The following is a 23307-nucleotide window of genomic DNA, read 5'->3' on the forward strand; positions in this document are numbered from 1 at the left end:
ATAACGGTGACTATATGTTTTTATCAGTTTTGTATAGGAAAAAAAAAAAAAAGATGGTGAGAAAATAAATAGCTTATACAAAATTGATCTCCAAATACGTGATTTCCATTATCTTATTTTTTTGTAAGGAAGATGTAATCGACGAATCTTAAAATGTGAACGGTTCAGATTATCAAAATGGAGCCCAAATATTGGGCTATTGAATGTTTAATCCAATATTATAACCTCCAAACTAGTTCATAAGGGTCACAAATTGATAAATTATAATATAATTTATACATAATGTTTAAATTTATTATTATCAAATATTTTTAGTAAGATTAAAGCTAAAATATGACATATAATTTAGGGCAACTCCATCTTAGATAATTTTTTAATATATGAATATATGTAACTATTTATTTCATAATGTTAACATAAATATATAATTTTTTGCTTAAGTTCAATTTTTTTAATAGATATGCATAAAATATGTTCATTTTTCTTATTTAAAAAATAAAAAATACTTATAGATATTTATTTACCAATTTAATAAATAAATAAATAGGTCAAATGATTCATAAGTTAGGCATAGACTAAGACAGTTTTTAATGATTAGGTGAAGGTCACTTTAGCATAAATATACAATAAATATACAAGTCATTTATGCGTAACTATGATAAAAATGAGTAAAATTTAATTGATTATAAATCATTTTTACTACATATTTTAAATAAATTTTATATTATTATTTAATTTTAAAACTATTTTTTGATTATTTATTTATACTTGTGCATAAAACTACCAATGCTACTTTACCAGCTCTTAACACAAAATAAAAATAAAACTAATTAATATTTTAAAAAGAAAAGTGATTTATTTATTTATTTATTTTATTTAGTAGTTTCATAATACAAAAATTGCTAAAATTTATAGGTTATTGAGACAAAACAAAGTTAAAACGAAACTAACTAAGATTTTAAAAAGAAGAGTGATGCTATTTTTTTTACGTAGTTTTAGAATACAAATTTTTTTGAAATTTATAGTTTATTGACACAAAACAAAATTAAGAAATAAAAAGGTGATCCCATAATTTTTTCTTTTTTAATTAAGTAGCTTTAGAATACAAAAATTGTTAAAAATTATTAGTAGTAGACACAAAATAGAGTTAAAATTTGTATAATAAGATATCATAAATACTTATTTTTTAACTACACAAAATTTAAATTTAAAAAAATTATAGTTGCCATTTGACTCTTATCTAATTTTTAACTTACTACACCTCAATTTTTATTTTTTTATTTATTTTTAATTTTTTTTTGCAAATTGTAAAAAATTATAGGTGACATTTCACTCTTATCCAATTTTTAAATTACTAGCCTCTACTATTATTCTATTATTAGAGTTATATTAGATTTTTTTAAAAGATTTATCTTATTTTATTCTTGAATTTTTGAATTTCAATTTGATTTTTTTTTTCAATCTTCATTTGATATTTACTGAATTTCTCTCTACCTCATTTTTTCTAAAATTTAATTAATTTTCTCTTTCTATATTCTTATAGTTCATCCTTAAATTTAAGTTTGATTTTTTTATATTTATCTTATATTTACAATATCCACTCTCGATATTAATTTTTAGTTGAATTTATTTTTGTTAAAAAATTTATCTAATTTTCTCTTTCTACATTCATCTTCAAATTTAAACTTAATTTTTTTTATTATATCTTTATCTTAGATTAGAATTTCACTTTTGTTCTTCATTTTCAATTGAATTTATTCGATGGAGTGTATTTCAAAAAAATTAATTTGTCCTACATATTTATATAAACATAGTGAAATTACTCAAATTCATTATTTAAATACTTATCTAAATTAATATCATAATAATATTATTTATTACATTTTATTACTTACCCGTTCATAGCACAGGTTTTACACTAGTTAGATAATATTCAAATTTGATCATCGCAACATTACTGACAACTGAAGTAGACAGGGATGACATTGGGCCAGCTTGGTCAAGGCATCAATTAAAGGCCAAGAAAGTTTTAGAAAACTGGGTCAAGCCTCATTAATCCAACTTCCAGACCCACCAAAGGGTCCCGGTGGCCTGCCTGAGCAATCTTCGAATTTAAACTGGATTGGGGCCTAGTAGTCACAGTCCAATAGTTTATTAGAAAGAGATGGTTTTAATTTGAATGCTTTCTACAGGCCCATTGGAAATTTAGGTCAGGACAATTGGTGTTTCATTTTTCTTTATTTTAATAAATTCAAGATTTAAACATGGCATTGGCAGGTATAAATACCGTAAGTTAACTCCTACACCCAGTGGCGGAGGCATATCGGGCTTAGGGGGTCACGTGCCCCACTAGGTTTGGAATTTTTTTTTTTTTTTCAAACGGAAGGAAAATATTTTAAATAAAAAAATTTATAAAAATATTATTTAGCGTGAATTGTCAATGACATTTTTAAAATAATGAGAATAATAATTGTTGTTTTGATTAAAAATAAAGAGATTATGATAAGTCATATTATCATTTATAAAAATTTCAATATAATGGTGATGTCTATCATTATTGACATGTAAATATAATTAATCTCAATGAAGATATGAAATTTATTGGATTGTTAGTTACATTTTGCATGTGAAGTTTATCCTCCATGTGTTTCTTTACTATTGATTGATAATATCCTCCATGTGTTTCTTTACTATTGATTGATAATATCACATGTACGTGGTATTACTATTATATTAAATTTTTACTCAAATTTTGTATATAAAAAATTACTTTATCATTATATAATTTATTTTAAAAATTATATTTAACTTTTTTTTATATTGTCCATAATACACTACTTACAAATAATATTAGTTTTTTTTTTTAATTTTTCTTGAAGTCAATCGTAAAAATTTATATGTAATATTTTTGTAAAAATTTTCAATATTGTGATTGATAATGACAAAAAACTTGTTTAATATATTACTATTTGTCAACAATTTTCTATATTAGAGAAATACTTATTATATGTCATTGAATTTTTTGTTATATCACCTATTATATGAATATTCATAATTAGTTTCTTTACTTAGAAATACTTATTACACAATTAACAACAACTAATAATATATTACTATGCAATTCAATGATTCAAAACTGTTAAAAAAATAAGTGATATATATCAGTGTCTTTATATTTGTTATTCACCTTCTCTCTCATTTCTTTTCTTTTTTATTCCTATCTACCTCTGTTTTGTGTGTGCAACTAATATAATTTTGTTTTCATATTTTATAAGGCATGTGATTATTTTTCAAACCATATGATCATCATATATAAAATCAAAGTAAAAATAAAAAATAATTAAGATTGATTAGCTCAGGTTTATATTTAAATGTAACATTTGCATTATAGTGTTTTTTATTCCTACCATCAAATAAAAATTAAGCAGTTTGATTATGATTTTTGTTAAGATTTCAACTCAATAGTGTCCCCTTTGAATCAAAATTCTGGCTCCACCATTGCCTCCACCATGCCAAAAGTAGAATGTGCTCATTTTGCAATTATCAGAAAGTATAAATCATTATCTTTCTCATTGAACTTGTATAATATTGTCAATGGCTATGAAAATTCAGAGACTTTAAACAATTGGTTATCAAGTTTGTTTGACTTGATTGACATAATCCAGAACATGAACAAACACTATCGCATTTCTAAGGCACAATGCCAGCTACGTAGGGATGGAGGAGAGGGAATGAGCATGTTTTTTGTCTTCTTTCTAGCAGCTCAGTATTCCAATTGAATATGCTTGATCACGATTTTCCCAGTCTAACCTGTGCAAAAAAAAAAAAAAAAAAAGAAGCTCCTCAAGGGTCTCTCAAGAGCGAGTTGCTTTTGAAAAAGATAACCGCAAGAATGAGAGGGAAAAAAGGGCTCACCAAAGAAATTACTGCTTAACTTGTAATGCCGACTCAATGCATCCAATGAGCTGATTTGCAATCAAAGCCCCCTCCTGCAAGTTAATAAACAGAAATGATCACAGCGAAATATTAACTCTAGATCCAAAAGTAGAGCAAAATAAAATACAAGATCCCTAGCAGATGATGGTGCTGATGATGCAGCCCACTAGTAGCTTTAGGACACACGGCATAAATGCAGAAGAAAATTGTCAACAATTTGAAAATTTATATTGAGTACGAGATCTCCCTTTCTAAGGAACTAACATTTGTAATCCCCAAAATTCATTGAGGCAAATTTCAGTAGAATCAAGAAACAATCAAGTTAAACACAATGCGTAGATATGCTCAAAAAGGTCATCACAATTTTATCTTCCAACTTCCAAGCATTTGTGAAATCTGCAATTACTTTGTAAGTGGCAATCATTTTATATTTATAGCATTACTCCTCCTCAGGCATGTGCAAGAGAAAAACAGCAAGTCCGATATGATATTGTACAGACCAACCTACGAATCTTGGCAAGTATAAGACTGGCACCGAAAGAAATAGAATTGAGAGTTCCACTTACAAAGTGATCATAGGGTTCTCCATCCTTGAATACAATGAAAGTAGGCAATGCCTCTATTCTGTGTTTGTCAGCAATACTCGGGGTACTTCTCAGTATCAATTTTCACCACCTGGATCTTATCTTCCATTAAAGCACCAACTTCACTCAGAATAGGAGCCATGAATTGACAAGGACCACACCTGCAGCAAGAACTCACATTAACTCTCTTTGATCCTAGTCAGTAGTGTAGTTGACAAATCTAGCATCTTCTCTAAGAGAAACATGAATTTGTAACATCTGCCCACAACACAAGGCTATGCACAAGTACGCCAATGAAAAAGGAGTTTACCATGTCAGAATTTGCCAGCAAATCATCTAAGGAAGAAAATGTTTGATTCTTCACTTCAACCTAATTGGCGAAATGTACAAATCACGCATTGGTTCATGAAATATTTGAAACTAGTAATCAGGCAATACCTAAACATGGAAAATATGGAGACAAATCACAGAAGTATGCATAAAAGCCAATTTCAACTGTCCTGCTATGGTTCAATTCAAGGGGGAATTGCAGTTCAGTGGAAAGAAGTAGGAATAACTCTGCAAAAACATGGAGGTACAAGTAGGCATGTGCTATGGTGCAAATGAAAGCTGTGGATTGACTTGCACCACAGCAAAACACTGCCTTTTTCTGTCTCTTTGTCCATGCACTTTTGGGCAGATAATTTTTTCTAGGCCTGGGAGAAAAAGGCTTCCTCCCACCCACCCGCCCAAAAAACTAAAACATTTAAATCCCCTGCAGTCTCAACAGCACTATAGAAGAATAAAGATTACAAACTTTTCTTTATCTCTTTTAAACACAAGGCACATGGAATTACAAGGAATGAATTAGATTTGTTCATGAATGACCAAAATGGTGGGTCCGTTTATAACAATCTGAACACTTCATTGAGCAAGGCCAGTAAATTCAAAAAGAACACAGCAAATAACAAACATAATATTTTATCTATTTTTTCCCATAGGCATTTACCCCTGTTTGTTTAGGCGGAAAACGAAAGTCAACTAAAAGCAAGTTTATTTGGGTAGAAAATATTTTTCACTTTAAAAAAAACTCCAGACTAAAGTCTTATAAATGTCACTACACTACTACCACCACCATCACCTCCACCACCACACCACGGCCATTGCCACCACCACCACCACCTCCACCTCCACCACCACCACCACCACCACCTCCACCTCCACCTCCACCACCACCACTACCAAACACAGAAAAATATTCTCTACTAAAAAAAATTTCCGAAACAAACAAAGCCTTAGCAGATAAATAATTCAATATGTATGTTTTGTTCCAGCAATACAATACCATACTGTCACTTTCCTCCATATAGCAATCCCTATAGTGGATGAATCTTTTAGGGTTAACTAGATTTTACTCCCTTATGATTTAATCGAAAAACACATTACCTCCTTATAATTTAGACATATATACTGTTGGAAATCTGGTCGAGTTTTGGACCCGGATTTGGGTATCCATGTGGCATGACCCATGACCCATATTCCTGTTTATCCTGTTTGTTAGGGTAACCCACTATCTCCATCTATCCTATCCTATTAGGAGATAGGGATGGGTGGTTACATATTTGATATATATAATATATCAGATACAATATGTGAAAGGTACCCCATAAGGTTTTTCCATACTCTCTCTCTAACTCTCTCCCATCAAAGAATAATCAAGCCTTTGCACTGTGACTAGAGTGGGTGATACTCACACTATAATATCACTCCATTGCTAGGTGCTTCTTTGTTCGTACTTGTGAAGCACGTGATTTACCCACAAAATTTTTCCTTTCGGATTCTAACACATAAGGCATGCTCGAATCTGTTTATCCGCTGCGTTATACATTTCCTACATTAATATCAGAGCTGCATAGGGTATTTTCGTGCTTATTTTTGTGCATTAAAATATGTATATAACTATATATATATGTATATATGATATATGCATGAAAATTAATGTTTTTTCGAACTTTCTCCGATCAACCTGAAATTCACATATGTTGTAGAACATATTTGCAAAGTTTCATTAAAATCAGACGGTTAGATTTTAAAAAAAACGGAGACCCATTTTATATTCTTGAAACTTTGTTTGCATGATTGTTTTACATGCTTTAATTTCAGTCTACAAATCTTACATATCTAGAATCCTTGTTTTGAGACCTTCGAAACCATATATTATTTGTTAGATTTGGACTTACGGTTGATGAGAAAACTCAAACCCTTACAGAAGATGAAGTGCAGAACTTCTGTACTTCCAGTCTCAAGAGTGTGATACATCCTAAAATTTGTATTTATCAAATGTCTATTTTGAGACCACCATTGTTTTTATTTTGGAAAATCAAGTTTAGCAGTACCAAAATTAGACCAGAAATCACTCTGGAAGGCGGCGCGTGTGTTTCACTCGCCAAATGACGCCGTCAACGCTCACACGCGTCACCACCTGCTCGCACGCACCATGCGCGCTGTCCACGCATGCTGCCCACGCTCACGCCATGCACGTTGCGCCGTGCCGTGCTGTTTTTCGCGCCAGCTTGGCTGCTTGTTGGTAAGACCTTGTTTGTTTTTTTTAAAATCTTGAATTGCTTTAAATGGTCATAAGTAATACGTTATAGCTTTGTTTTTAGTGTGGTTGGTACCGTTGAACTTAGAATTAAATTTTTGTATCTACTGTAAAAGTTTCAAAATTTTATGAAAATAAAAATATTTTTACTGAGGTAATAATTCATTATTTCTACTTTAAAATGCTTCTGGAGTTGCATGACTAAGTTTCTAAAGCTGAAATTTTTACTGTAGACTACTGTATTGGTTTACTATTTACTAGAATGATTGTTGCACTGTCCAAAATTTAGGAATATTTATTTCTGATTTTAAGTGTGTTTATTAATTATTTAAAAGTGATGAAAATTCCAGAAGTTATGTACTTTCTGTTATGGCATAATCTGAACATTAAACACAGCATATTGTTGTTTTTTGCCCAGAGTTTGTAATATGTTAGGATTAGAATAGCATGATTAGTTTTTTATTTTATTCAAATTCTATTATTAAATGAAACATAACATGCGTTGATTGTAAATTTATATTAAGATGCTATTATATGGAATTAGACTAATTATCATGCTTTAGACATGCCATAAGTAGTGGGAGGTTGTTCGAATGAGAAGATTCTAGGAGTTATCTTCCGAAAAAAAAAAATAAATAAATAAAATAAAATAAAAATAAAAAATAAATTTGCGCACGAAATTAAATTAAGTTTTGATAATTGTCACCAAAGGTACAAGAGATGATTACGAGCATAGCAAATTTTCGATTTTGAGATGTGTAATTTAAGTTTTTTTTTTTGCTGCAAAATAATTTTGTGTTGTTAACATTAATATCCCCTGCGCACTTGTTCTTCTTTTACTCTATATGTAGCAATGGCAGCTAAGACAGTTGTGGCAGACTTGACTAAGGGAAAAAAATTGGATGGCGATAACTATGACATATGACGCCGTAAGATCCAATATCTCCTCAATGAGCAAGAAGTTTTGAACAAACTTGACCAAGTGATGGTTGAGCCTAAGCCGAGCAATACATCTCAACATCGTCGTGATCTTGAAGTCTATCAGACTTGGCGTAACAAAGATCGGTGTGCGCGCTTACCATGTTGAGCAGCATGCACAACGACTTGATTAGTGAGTTTGAGCATTGCCAGACTACATTTGAGATGTGGGAAGCTCTCAAGCAAAAATTTGGTATCACCTCTTTGGCAAAGCTACGTGGGTTGACTATGAAGTTTGACTCTTATCAGAAAAAGACGCATCATTCTATAAAGCAGCATTTGAGGGTCATGTCAGCCATGATACGTGAGCTTGATACAGCTGAGCGCAATTTGACTCAAGAGCAACAAGTTCAAGCTGTGATTCACTCTCTGCTATATTCTTGGGAGCATATGAAGCAGAACATAATGCATAATGAGAGTGAAAACATTGAAGGACATATCGGGTCATTTGGAGCTAGAGGCTGAGCGCCTAGAGACGACTAAGTCTGATAGTTCTGCTATGGTGATTGAGTTGAGCTCACGTAGGACGTCTCAGTTCAAGCGTGGAAAAGCAAAGGGTGTTCTTAAGAAGCAAAAAGCAACTAAGCTAAAGCCCAATGGCGCTAGAAATTTTAAGCGTACGAGCAAGAAATTTTAAGCGTATGGGCAAGGTAAAGGCTAAACTGACATACTTTAACTGTAACAAGGAAAAACACTTCGCTCGAGATTGTCCTGAATAGAAGAATGTATTCCCTTACTTAATTTCTCGCATTCATTGCTTTGTTTCTAGTCAAGCATTAATTGCTCATTCTCCTCATTTGTAGGTTGTAGACTCAGGAGCAACTGACCACATCACGAGGAACAGAGTAGGGTTTGTTGAAGATTGCCGAGTACCTGTTGTAAGCAGAAAAGTTTACGTAGGGAACGAGTCCAGTGTGGAGGTGCTTGGCATTGGCACATACAAGCTAGGAATGCAACAAGGGTGCACGTTGTATCTTCATGATGTTCTTTATGCTCCGGATGTTCGGCAAAACTTAATTTCAGTTATTAGCATGATGAGCTTTGGTTTTAGCTTTTGTATTGAGAATAATAGTATTAGCATTTATTTGGGCACAATTTTTTATGATTTTGGTTATCTTTTGGATGGTTTCTTAGTTTTGGATGTGGATGAATCTAGTTTTAATAATAATGCCAATGGCTCTGTTTCTAATATTGCATCTACTTGTGATAATGATTCTATGAGATGGCATGCTAGATTAGGCCACGTAGGGCAAGACAGGATAACTAGATTGGCTAGAGAAGGCCTTTTAGGCCCACTCGCTAGAGTCACTTTGCCTACTTGTGAGCAATGTCTCGCTGGAAACGTAACAAGAAAACCATTTGGGAAAGCCAAAAGGGCATCTATCCCATTACAGCTTATTCATTTTAATATATGTGGACCGATGAATGTAAGGGCAAGGCATGGAGTCCCTTATTTTATCACATTTATAGATGACTGCACGCATTTTGGCCATGTATATTTGATTTCTCACAAGTCAGAAGCATTGGATTGCTTTAGATGGTACGTTAATGAGGTTGAGAATCAATTAGACAAGAGCATTAAGGCTTTAAGGACTGACCGGGGACGCGAGTATCTATCTGAGCAATTTAAAGTGCTCTGTGAGGAAAAAAAAATTATCAGGCAATTAACAATTCATGGGACTCCGCATCAAAATGATGTAGCAGAGAGAAGGAATCGCACATTGCTTGACATGGTTAGATCTATGATGGTGCAAGCTAATCTTTCCATTTCTTATTAAGGAGATGTTTTGTTGACTGCTGCCTACATCCTTACCGTGTGCCTTCCAAATTAGTTCCTTCCACTCCAGATGAGATGTGGACTGGCGAAAAGCCTAATATGGGTAATTTGCGGCCTTGGGGTTCGGTAGCTTACATACACAACGCTTCTCATAAGTTTTGGAAGTTGGGCCCTAGAGGAAAGAAGTGTATCTTCATTCGCTATAGTGAGCATTCTAAGGACTGTGTTTTATTAGGGAGCATCCAGAAGCATCCGGATGGAAGTGAGATTGAAATTAAGTCACGAGATGTGGATTTCCTAGAGGAGGATTTCCCTAGCAGAGATGAGGTAACTAGAGATGTATAGCTCTATGAAATGGAGGATCTATATGAAGGCTCACCTAGTAGTCTAGTAGAGAATGAGGAAATAATTCCTCAAACTCCTAGGGACAGTGGGAGCGATTTTCCTACTCATGGATTAGATCCAATGAATGAGGATTCTCAAGACTCTCAACTACGTAGAAGCAAATGTGGAGCTATACCCCGTCGCCGTTTTGAGACTAAAGGGGAAGCATTCATGATTGCTCCGAGTGATGAGATGGAGCCTAAGAATCTCAAAGAGGCTCTCTCATCCCCTGCTAGTAAAGAATGGAGTGCTGCAATGGATGAAGAAATAGTCTATGAAAAAAAATCATGTCTAGGACTTGGTTGATTTGCCGCAGGGCGCAAGGCTATTGGGAACAAATGGGTTCTCAAAATCAAGTGCAAGGCGGATGGTTCCATAGAAAGGTATAAGGCTCGTCTAGTGGCGAAAGGCTACACCCAATCAGAGGGTGTGGACTATGAGGAAACCTTTTCACCAATTGTGAGGTTTGCCTCTATTCACCTAATTCTAGCCATTGTAGCTCAGTTGGACTTAGAGCTACATCAGATGGACGTTAAGACTGTATTTCTCAATGGAGAATTGGATGAAGAGATCTATATGGATCAATCAGAGTGTTTTGTGGCAATAGGTTAGGAGTGCAAAGTTTGCAAGCTTCATCAATCTATTCATGGCTTAAAGCAATCATCCAGACAGTGGAATATGAGATTTCATCGAGCCATTGTTTGTAATGGGTTTACGATGATGAAGATCACTGTGTGTACGTCAAGCAGTCCAAGGACATTTTTATGATATTTTCATTATATGTAGATGACATTTTATTGGCTGGAAATGACAAGGAGATGATTGTCGTTGTACGGGGAGCAAATATTCCGGCAAGCCCGTACTCTTTTCTTCCGAGCTCCGTTTCTGTCCGATCACCTGCGAGCAAATAACGGTGAGCTACCCGGCGGTGTGTGGCCGGAAAAACCCTCCGACGATCAAGTTAGCACACACCTTAGGATAGAGAGAGAGAGGGAGGAGTGTTTGAATGTAAGAATTTCCTTACAAAGTGTTCGTCTGTCTGCGTATGGGGGGCGCAGACATGCTTATATACCCTCTGCGCCCCATATCCACTCCCAGTCATCTCCTGACACGTGGCTCCGCTATCCCATCTGTCAGCATAAACCTTGCTAAATATCACCTAATCCAACTGCCCGCCCATTCTCCTGGGAGCTCGGCAGCCGGGCAATTCCATCTCGGCCATCATCTGCCATGCTGCGCTTCATGCCCAAGTACTCCAACAGCTAAGCTTAGATGAGAACCGGACTCGGCGGCATCTCGGCAAAGCCGAGCTCGAGACTACTTACGCTTGTCTGCGGTCGACCTACCTGCCGAGCAAACAGGTACCTCAGTCCAACCTTGCCTTTCCTGGCGCTGGACTTTTCACCTGACCGGCTTCGTAATCATGGATCCTTGCAGCTCGGTCAATCAACGCCTTGCCTTAACCGAGCAGCTTCCATCAAGGCCGGGCCACACAACTTGGCCCAACACCTGTTCGGCCCAACACCTGTCTGGCACAACTCTGCCCGGCCCAAATCTGTTTGGCCAAACTCTGTCCGGCCCAAATCTGTCCGGCACAACTCTGTCCGGCCCAAATCTGTCTGGCATAAATTCCATATCATTAATCTCCCTCTCAATTGCCCCTTAATCCCGTCCGCTGAAGCGTGACTGGGATTACCTATCCTGACCGGGGTAATACTTCCTCGGTCCTCAGTATGCAAGATGGTGACCGCACTAAGAAGGCGAGCAAGGTCCGCTCCATGACTTCCTTCTTGGCGAGCAAGATCAGCTCGGCCAAGGAACTCCAAAGAAGACGAGCAACATCAGCTCTGCAAGGAACTCCAAGGAAGGCGAGCAAGGTTCGCTCCGCGACTTCCTTCTTGGCGAGCAACATCAGCTCGGCAAGGAACTCCAAGGAAGGCGAGCAAGGTCCGCTCCGCGACTTCCTTCTTGGCGAGCAACATCAGCTCGGCCAAGGAACTCCAAGGAAGGCGAGCAAGGTCCGCTTCGCGACTTCCTTCTTGGCGAGCAACATCAGCTCGGCAAGGAACTTCCAAGGTCGACGAGCAAGGTCCGCTCCGCGACTTGCTTCTTGGCGAGCAACATCAGCTCAGCAAGGAACTCCAAGGAAGGCGAGCAACGTCCGCTCCGCGACTTGCTTCTTGGCGAGCAACATCAGCTCGGCCAAGGAATTCCAAGAAAGGCGAGCAAGATCCGCTCCGCGACTTCCTTTTTGGCGAGCAACATCAGCTCGGCAAGGAACTTCCAAGGTCGGCGAGCAAGGTCCGCTCCGCGACTTGCTTCTTGGCGAGCAACATCAGCTCGGTCAAGGAACTCCGAGGAAGGCGAGCAAGGTCCGCTCCGCGACTTCCTTCTTAGCGAGCAACATCAGCTCGGCAAGGAACTTCCAAGGTCGGCGAGCAAGGTCCGCTCCGCAACTTGCTTCTTGGCGAGCAACAACAGCTCGACAAGGAACTTCCAAGGTCGACGAGCAAGGTCCGCTCCGCGACGTGCTTCTTGGCGAGCAACAACAGCTCGACAAGGAACTTCCAAGGTCGACGAGCAAGGTCCGCTCCGCGACGTGCTTCTTGGCGAACAACATCAGCTCGGTCAAGGAACTCCGAGGGAGGCGAGCAAGGTCCGCTCCGCGACTTCCTTCTTGGCGAGCAACAACAGCTCGGCAAGGAACTTCCAAGGTCGGCGAGCAAGGTCCGCTCCGCGACTTGCTTCTTGGCGAGCAACAACAGCTCGGCAAGGAACTTCCAAGGTCGGCGAGCAAGGTCCGCTCCGCGACGTGCTTCTTGGCGAGCAACATCAGCTCGGTCAAGGAACTCCGAGGAAGGCGAGCAAGGTCCGCTCCGCGACTTCCTTCTTGGCGAGCAACATCAGCTCGGCAAGGAACTTCCAAGGTCGGCGAGCAAGGTCCGCTCCGCGACTTGCTTCTTGGCGAGCAACATCAACTCGGTCAAGGAACTCCGAGGAAGGCGAGCAAGGTCCGCTTCGCGACTTGCTTCTTGGCGAGCAACATTAGCTCGGCAAGGAACTTCCAAGGTCGGCGAGCAAGGTCCGCTCCGCGACTTGCTTCTTGGCGAGCAACAACAGCTCGGCAAGGAACTTCCAAGGTCGGCGAGCAAGGTCCGCTCCACGACGTGCTTCTTGGCGAGCAACATCAGCTCGGTCAAGGAACTCCGAGGAAGGCGAGCAAGGTCCGCTCCGCGACTTCCTTCTTGGCGAGAAAGGTCCGCTCCGCGACTTCCTTTTTGGCGAGCAACATCAGCTCGGCAAGGAACTTCCAAGGTCGGCGAGCAACGTCCGCTCCGCGACTTGTTTCTTGGCGAGCAACATCAACTCGGTCAAGGAACTCCGAGGAAGCGAGCAAGGTCCACTCCGCCATTTCTTTCTTGGCGGACAAGAACAGCTCGGCCAAGGAACTCCAAAGAAGGTGAGCAACATCCGCTCCGCGACTTCCTTTTTGGCGAGCAACATTAGCTCGGCTGGAACTTCGAAGTTAAACAAATCATCAACTCGCCAGCCGGATTAAAACATCTCGGCTGGAACCTCGCAGTTGAGCAAATCATCAACTCTTCAGCCGGAGTAAAACATCTCGGCTGGAACCTCGGAGTTAAACAAATCATCAACTCGCCAGCCGGAGTAAATCATCTCAGCTGGAACCTCGGAGTTGAACAAATCATCAACTCGCCAGCCGGAGTAAAACATCTCGGCTGGAACCTCACAGTTGAGCAAATCATCAACTCGCCAGCCGGAGTAAAATATCTCGACTGAAACCTCGCAGTTGAGCAAATCATCAACTCTTCAGCCAGAGTAAAACATCTCGGCTGGAACCTCACAGTTGAGCAAATCATCAACTCTTCAGCCGGAGTAAATCATCTCGGCTGGACCCTCGGATTTGAGCAAAACATCAACCCATCAGTCGGAGTAAATCATCTCGGCTGGAACAGAAGAGTTGAGTAAATCATCAACCCGTCAGCCGGAGTAAATCATCTCGGCTGGAACAGAAGAGTAGGCCCCTCATCCACTATTATTTCAGACACAACAAAGCTCTTCAGCAAAAGTAATTCACTTCTATTACATTGACAAAAAGAGTATTTGCATTCAGAAGTGTAGGGGAAACAAGTCCCTCAAAAAATTACATAAGGCCGTATTCCATGGCCGGGGTACGCCTTTGCCATCCAAATCCTCTAAGTGGTATGCCCCCTTGCCCGGTTATCTTGTAAGGCTCTTCCTAGTTTGCCCCTAGCTTGCCTTCACCCGGCACTAGTGCGTTGCCCATGACCTTCCTTAAAACCCAGTCGCCCACTTGCCCGTTGCCATCGAGGTTGTCTCCATGGTGGACGTCGCTGCATCATCCTCTACTCGGATGTGCTCATTGATGCGCTGCATTAGGTGCCACATGGATGTCTGCTGGCTCATTGTAAGCGAATCCCTCAGCCTATGTCCGAGCGGGAGACCGCGCTTATATTGGGTGATTTCCAGGTTGACCGGGCAATCTAGGATCTCATTGAAGGTATCCCAGTACCTGGAGTTGTACGCCTTGAGAGTGTCGCTCGGTTCCATCCTGACACTGAGAAGGTGGTCAACTTCCTTTGGCGTTTTGGTGTTGGTTTTGAAATGCGTCACAAAGGCTTCCGCCAACCGCTGCCACCTTTCTATGCTCCCCTCCGGCAACCTCTCAAACCATTTCAAGCCCAGCTCGCCCAAACTTGACGGGAAGATGAGGCACATAAGAGCGTCATTTCGCCTACGTCCGGCCATGACTTGTCGGAAGTGGCTTACATGCATATACGGATCGGTCTTTCCGTCATAAAGCGTGAACTTTGGCTGGTGGAAGCCCGCGGGAAGCGGTGTTGTTTCTATCTCCAGGGAAAAAGGGGTGGCGCTCAGCCTCGCCAAGTCTGTATCTACAAGGAGTGGCGCCGTTAGGTGGGGTGGGGGCATTCTGACCTCCTCGCTGGCATGAACCCTGTAGGATAGCCGCTGGAACGCCGGCACCCTTTGAGCCTCCCGCCGGCGAGCCCGTTCCTTCAAGACTGCCCGCAAGTCCTCTGAACGAGCGGAATAGGAATATCTCGACGTCGTCACCGGACGTGAGGGCTGGTAAGTGCTATCTTGCGCGCTGGACTTCTCTGTACGCACATCGGAATCACCAACCTTGTAACTTCTGGTAATAGAAATGGACGGAGTATGCCGCTGACTCTGACTACCAGAACGGCGGGATGGGGTGCACTCTCCGTGGTCTACCACTCCATCTATACCCTTCCCTTTGACATGCCGCTTCAACTCCTCCATCTCCGCCGCCATTCGTCGGATGACAGCGTCTTGGTCCCTCAACTTGTGTTCCAGACGTCGGCATGTGATTCTCTCCGCCGCCGATGACCGTCTGGACTTCGTGAATGACCATAACTTCTTCCGCGCTTATCCCGCGCGTCTCCTGACTGTCCTCCAGTGAACGTATCCAAGTTCGCCATTAGAAGGATGGCAGGATGTCCTTATCTCCGTCGGGTGAACTCCGGGGTAGCTCCATCGATGGCGGACAACGAAATCTCGTCGTTGTTCGCCATGGACGGCAATCAGATGAGCCTGGAAGACAAGGTTTTATCTGTCAAGCTTCCCACAGACGGCGCCAATTGTACGGGGAGCAAATATTCCGGCAAGCCCGTACTCTTTTCTTCCGAGCTCCGTTTCTGTCCGATCACCTGCGAGCAAATAACGGTGAGCTACCCGGCGGTGTGTGGCCGGAAAAACCCTCCGACGATCAAGTTAGCACACACCTTAGGATAGAGAGAGAGAGGGAGGAGTGTTTGAATGTAAGAATTTCCTTACAAAGTGTTCGTCTGTCTGCGTATGGGGGGCGCAGACATGCTTATATACCCTCTGCGCCCCATATCCACTCCCAGTCATCTCCTGACACGTGGCTCCGCTATCCCATCTGTCAGCATAAACCTTGCTAAATATCACCTAATCCAACTGCCCGCCCATTCTCCTGGGAGCTCGGCAGCCGGGCAATTCCATCTCGGCCATCGTCTGCCATGCTGCGCTTCATGCCCAAGTACTCCAACAGCTAAGCTTAGATGAGGACCGGACTCGGCGGCATCTCGGCAAAGCCGAGCTCGAGACTACTTACGCTTGTCTGCGGTCGACCTACCTGCCGAGCAAACAGGTACCTCGGTCCAACCTTGCCTTTCCTGGCGCTGGACTTTTCACCTGACCGGCTTCGTAATCATGGATCCTTGCAGCTCGGTCAATCAACGCCCTGCCTTAACCGAGCAGCTTCCATCAAGGCCGGGCCACACAACTTGGCCCAACACCTGTTCGGCCCAACACCTGTCTGGCACAACTCTGCCCGGCCCAAATCTGTTTGGCCAAACTCTGTCCGGCCCAAATCTGTCCGGCACAACTCTGTCCGGCCCAAATCTGTCTGGCATAAATTCCATATCATTAATCTCCCTCTCAGTCGTCACTAAAAAGTGATTGTTCTCTACATTTGACATGAAAGACATGGGTGAAGCAAGCTATGTGCTCGGTGTTAAGATCCTTAGGGATCGCTCTAGGAGACTTCTCGGTTTGTTTCAAGAGACTTACATTAAGACTATCCTAGAGCGATTCCAGATGTAAAGCTGCAAACCCATTGACACTCCTGTTGGGAAAGGCGAGAGCCTAAGCCTTAATATGAGTCCTAAGAGAAAGAAAAGATGGCCCGTGTACCCTACTCGAATGCTATTGGAAGCTTGATGTATGCTATGATGTTTACATGCCTTGACATTTGTTATGCAGTTGGATTGGTGAGTCATTACCAATCCAACCTAGGACCAGCTCATTGGAAAACAGTCAAGAGGATATTACGATATCTTAAAGGGACTGCAGATTACACACTTTGCTACCAAAGTTCGGATCTACGTCTAGTTGGCTATTGTGATGCTAACTAGGGAGGAGACTTAGATGAGTGTAAGTCCACTTCAGGTTATGCTTTTGTGCTTAGCGATGGTGCTATATCTTGGAGCAGTAAGAAGCAATCCTGTATCGTCTTATCGACTATGGAGGCAAAGTTTATAACTTGTTCATTTGCCATTTGGTTAAGGAGATTCCTTCAACATTTAGATATTGTCACACACACTCCAAACCCTGTGACTATCCATTGTAACAGCATGGTTACACTCGCTTACACTAAGGATCCTAAGTATCACGGGAGAACCAAACACATTGATGTGAGGTTCAACTTTATCAGAGACATTGTGGCGTAGAAAGAAGTGATCCTGGAGCACATCCCTACAAGTTGCATGGTTGCGGACCCGTTGACTAAGCCCATTACCAGAGATGTTTATCTTACTCATGTTAGGATTTTAGGACTATGTAGGTGGTGATATATGCGTATTCAGTTAAACTCTTATTCTTTTTTTTTGGGATATTTATGTTATCAATATTCATATTTGTTTCTATTACACATTTATGTTTGCTACACACAGAATAAATAAATTTGATGTTAGCAGGCAAGATTGGCTCATTCACACGAGCAATCGCCCTTAGCGCTAGGTAGCGAGCAAGGATGAGACTAGTGGCTTATTGTATTTGGAGCCAAGAGAGAGGCTAAAATTATCCACTATCTATGTCGCCTTGGTTGGAGCTAAGATGAGGTCTTGTAAGAGACCGACCATGGATGTGAGTACCCACTTTTCCATAATGTGCCTGTTATGGATAGCCAGATACGAGATCTCATTTGAAGCCTGAGAGGCAAGCAAATAAAGAATTCAAGTTAGACGCTAGGAAGCAACTTGTGCACTTAAGAGCGACTAGACTAAGACATGTACGGTGTATGAGTTGAACATCACTCTTTGGAAGAGTTACCCCACTATAGCATGCATTCATACTGCATGTGCTTATCGACCGGTTAGCGAGGTGAGAGAATGGATCCCTGCTTCCTCACCGTGTGAGTCCTAAAAGTCATTTTTTCCTGTGTGCCTTTTGTGACCTTGGACTATGGCATAAGATGAGGAGTTGATGTTCAGCTACTTTGGTATGTTGCTTGCGGTCATGTATGATTCGGCTTTAAGGGACATTACTGAGAAAGCGGTCAATACCAAGTTAAATGATATGAAGGTGAAGCGAAGATCATCCAGTTCTACACCTCTGCTCTATATTCACTGTCGACAACTCACATCGCTCTGCATAGGATGCTAATTGAGTGTGAATATAATGCGGGACTTAGGAGGGTCAAACATGCTCTTTGGGGGATTAGAGCTGTTTTTGAACCAGTGCAACTAGATGGGTCTAGATACATGAGACACTATTTCTATTCTTTTTGGGTCGATGTCCCTATGCTAGCTCATTTGAGTTTCTAGTATAAAGCTCCCATATGCAGGTGTTCTCAGAGGTCGCATGGTTCATTGGCTAGTATGAGATTGTTCAATATTTGGGCAGATTGAGATAGAGATGTGGCAATGTCATGCCAACTCATGTGCGAGTGGGAGATGTTGGAAATCGGGTCGGGTTTGGATCCAAATTTGGGTACCCATGTGGCATGACACATGACCCATATCAAATTACCCATGTAATTTGAATTCCTATTTATCCTGTTTGTTAGGATAATCCACTATCTCCATCTATCCTATCCTATTAAGAGATAGGGATAGGTGGTTACATATTTGATATATATAATATATCAGATACATTATGTGAAAGGTACGCCCAAAGGTTTTTCCATACTCTCTAACTCTCTTCCATCAGAGAATAATCAAGCCTTTGCACTATGACTAGAGTGGGTGATACTCACATTGTAGTATCACTCCATTGCTGGATGTTTCTTTGTTTATACTTGTGAAGCACGTGATTTACCCACAAGGTTCTTCATTTCGAATTCTAACACATAAGGTATGCCCGAATCTGTTTATCCGCTGCGTTATATATTTCCTACATATACATAACCACCTTATAGTTTGGTGTGAAGTGTAAAATCTAACTCCATTAATATTTTCGGTGAAAAGTTAATAGTACCCTTATTTTTCTCTCTAATTTTCTTTTTCATGCCACCATCACCACAACTCCCTGTAGAAGTAGATCCAAACAGCCCCTCCATAGTTGCCTCAAATTGCCGCCAATTAATAATGGACTGTAGCAGCAATACAAAATGGAAAACCTCCAAGTCCAAGCTTTCATTAAGTTCATATTCTAATTATCTTAATAATGTTTGCCAATTACAAAATTTGTGAGAAAAAATATTTCCTGAATTTTTTTTTTTCCTTTCTTATTTTTCCGTAGCTATCTACAGCTGTACAGGAGCAGCAACCCATTCACTCCTTTGTCTTTTGCCTCGAAGCGCACCCAACCCAATGCCCCGATAGAAACTCAACAACCCACTATTGCAATCACCCAACAAACTCAGCCCATCTCCCTTCCTATTACTGATCATCGACCACCTTCCCTCTCACAGCATCCATGGTGGTAGCTAGTGGCGGAGCCACATGGTGTCTAGGGGGTCACGTGGCCCCCCTTGTATTTTTTTTTTTTGTTTTTTTATTTTTATTACATGTGTGTACATATAAAATTTTAAACAAAAATAATATTTAGAATAAAATGTCAAAGGTATTTTCAAATTTATGAAAACAATAGTGATTGTTTTATTGAAAATGAAGTGATTACAACAAATTATATTTTTATGTATGTAAATTTTGTGAAAAAATCTCAATATGAAAGTAATATCCATCATTATTAATAAGCAAATATAATTAATCTCACTATATATATGTAAAAATTACTAGAGTGTTAATTATATTTATATGTGGAGTTCACCCTTCATATGTTGCTTTACTATTCGTTGGTGATTTTATATGTCAATAATGACGTGATATTACTATTATATGACATTTTTACTCAAATTTCGTAAAAATTTGATTTACCTTGCCATTATGTAATTTATTTTAAGATGTAAATATATGACTTTTTTACATTATTTATGATATACTAGTTACACGCAATACTTTCTTTTCGATTTTACTCGAAATTAATTATAAAATTTTATGTGAAATATTTTTGTAATAATTTATTTAAGTTTTGTACTTATTATTAATTCAAAAATTATTATTATCTTCTTACCATAAGTTATGGAAAAAAAAATTAAATTTATAATCAATAAGTGTCCCTTCTGATCTAATTTTCTGATTCCGTCACTAGTGGTAGCCACCACTACAATTTGTGTCATGGCTTAGTTGTTGTGTGCGCCTATATGTACAAATGTGTGTATCTATAGTGATATGGAGAAGATGGAGAATGATGGTAGAGAAAAGAGATGGTGGAAAGTGGTGGTGGTTTGGGTGGTCTGGGGGTTGCTGGTTGAGGTGGTGCTTGTTAGCCACTAGTAGTTGTGGTTGCCACAGTCGAAAGAGAGTGTGAGAGACTACCATGGGAGGCCATGGTTTCAATGGCAGTGGTCTTAGCTTGTTGTAGGAAGTGAAGGAGAAAGACATGGAGATGACAGAGAAGAGATGGTAGGTGAATGTGCAATGCTGCAGCAGCAGCAGCAGCAGCAGTGAAAGGAAGAATGAGGGTGAATAGGAAGGAAGGAAGGAAATAAAAGAAGAAAAAAAAAAGGGCTACTATTTGCCCCCACCTTTTTACTTTGGCCCCCCCCATTTCTTTGAACTCCCACCAAGCAAAATGAAACCGCTCCATTTTTTCTTTGAACCCCTACCTTAGTACCAACTATACCCTTAATCCCAAACCCAAACCCTAGCCCCCACTCCCAACCACCACCTCCGGCAGCTCACCACCGGAGCCTTCACTGCTGGCAGTCCCACCACTGTCGTTGCCTTCCTCTTTCTTCTTCCATTTTCCTTCTTCTTCACCCCACTGCCTCCTCTTCTTCTCTTCTTCTTCTTCTTCTCATCGCAACCCAAATCACCGCTGCCATTTCTGAAAACCCTAGGACTAGGGTTAGGGTTTTGAGAGAAGGTGAGGAAGAAGAAGAAGATGGTTAGGGACCGGGATCGAAGTCGGACTCAACGGCCACGGCGGTGAGGAGTTCGCAATGATGGGACAACCACGAACCTAGAAGAAAAAGATGGTCGGACTCGACGGCCCGGCAGTGAGGAGTTCATGATGGTGGGATGACTACGAACCCAAAAGAAGAAGAAGAAGAAGAAAAAAAAAAGGACGGAGAGAGAGAGAGAGAGAGAGAGAGAGAAATGAGAGGGGATCGTAGTGGTGAGAGGTGGTAAGACGGTAGTCGGATCTGCTGAAGAAGAAGAAGAGAGAGAGAGGGAGGGAGGCTGCCGGCTAGAGTGGAGTGGAGGTGGAGGTGGAGGTGGAGGTGGAGGTAGAGGTAGAGGTAGAGGTCGAGGGTTAGGTTAGGGTTAGGGTTAGGGTTAAGGGTTGGAAGGATGGAGATGGGTAAAAATGTAAATTGATGTTAAGACAAAATTGTAATAAAAATAAATAAAGAAAATGTGGGGGTCCAAAGAACAAAGGTAAGTACTAATAGCAACACTTAAAAAAAAAAAGATTAAAGAAGAAAATAAGGGAAAAAGGGCAAAATTGTCATTTTCTTGGATCCAACTTCGTCACACGCTTAATTCAGTGATTTTTACAAATGCGCTGTTGCCGTTAATTTTGACGGAATCTATTACTTTTGCCCGTCACTCCATACTTACAGACTACAAGGGGATTAAATGTATATTTTTAAATCACAAGGGGCTAAAATGTAATTAACCCAGTTTTTTAACATGGTGAAAAGGTATCTAAGATACTGAGACACAACCTCTTAACGCGACCCTCCCAAAATTGATCTACGAACACCTATTTAAACCCTAAAACCTTAAAATTTAAAGAAAATCAATTAGAATTTCAGAATAAACAAAACAATGTAAAACTTCATTACAAGTTAAGGCTCTTTTGTTTTGACATTTTAATCATTTCAAATAATCCAAAAGCATTTTAAAATTTTTTTTTTTTTTTGTATCATTCTTTTAAAAATGACCTACCTTTAAAATTTTATAAGTTACTCACTATCATTTCAACATATTTTAGCCTTTTCAAATAAATATATTAGCTCATTAAAAAATTATAAACGATCCTTTATAGTGCCTATTTGGTATAGCTTAAAAGCTACTTATTTCAGCTTTCAGCTTAATTTAAGCTATTTTGATGTGTTTGGTTTAGCTTAACAATGCAGCTTATACCTTTTTGTAAGTCAGAAATTAGCTTATTCTTTGAGTGGGGCAGGAGATGTTTAATTTATAAGTCAGAATGTTCATAGTTATAAGTTATAAGTTGTTAAGGCATAAGCTATAACCACTTTCCCACAGCTCTACCAAATAGGGCCATAGAATCAAAAATTTTCTTTTACATAATAAAACATTTTTATTTCAAGTGTTACGCTGAAAAAAAAATATTTTCTCCATATAAAATTAATTTATACGATTTTTTTATTTATTTATACATACATATATATATATATATATATATATATATATGATTTTAAGTCCAAACAAAAAGAGCTTGAATAGTATATAATTATCCTAGCAAGTAATTAACCACTAAAGTTGTCAATATATTCGCAACTCATCTAGCAATTATTGGCAGCTCCAATTCAAGAATCTCAAGCCCGAAAGAAGTAGAATAATTTGAACAACAATTTGACGAATGGAATTGGTGAGTTACTACCTGAGGAAGAATACGAGGCAGCGAGCGAGAAGAGAACCCTTTGTTACCGATTTGAATGCGACGAAGAGGCCGAAGAAAATGCAGTGAAGACAAGAGAGAGAGCTTTGAAGCAGATGAAGATGATGCTGATGATGAAGATAAGCAGGTGGAGTGGCTCGAGTTCAATGACCCAACTGTGGACGCCGCAGCAGAAATCGCCATTGAAGCTCTTCTGGAGGGAGAGAGAATGAACGAGGAAAATGGTAGAGTGTGAGAGCAACGAACAAATGGGGGATATTTCCGTGATTGGGTGTTTATCGGAGTATGATAACACGGTAGAGCTGATTCATGTAAGCAGTTGGTTGGTTAGGATTCCTGAGTTTTGTTTTCCTCGTCGGGGT

The 23307-nt window shown here is 39.8% G+C and overlaps 1 pseudogene across 1 annotated transcript; it reads right to left on the reverse strand.

Annotated features, from left to right (window-relative positions):
• Positions 1 to 3540: 3540 nt before the first annotated feature.
• LOC145792838 (thioredoxin Y1, chloroplastic-like) lies at positions 3541 to 23307 on the reverse strand (annotated as a pseudogene). Its single transcript, XR_014332839.1, has 5 exons — positions 22928 to 23307; positions 4831 to 4890; positions 4503 to 4681; positions 3916 to 3989; positions 3541 to 3810 (listed from the first exon to the last, which is right to left on the reverse strand). The product of XR_014332839.1 is annotated as a thioredoxin Y1, chloroplastic-like (transcript).

Source organism: Camellia sinensis, chromosome 6 (assembly GCF_055761805.1).
Source record: "Camellia sinensis isolate YWXY chromosome 6, ASM5576180v1, whole genome shotgun sequence".
NCBI classification, from domain to species: domain Eukaryota; kingdom Viridiplantae; phylum Streptophyta; class Magnoliopsida; order Ericales; family Theaceae; genus Camellia; species Camellia sinensis.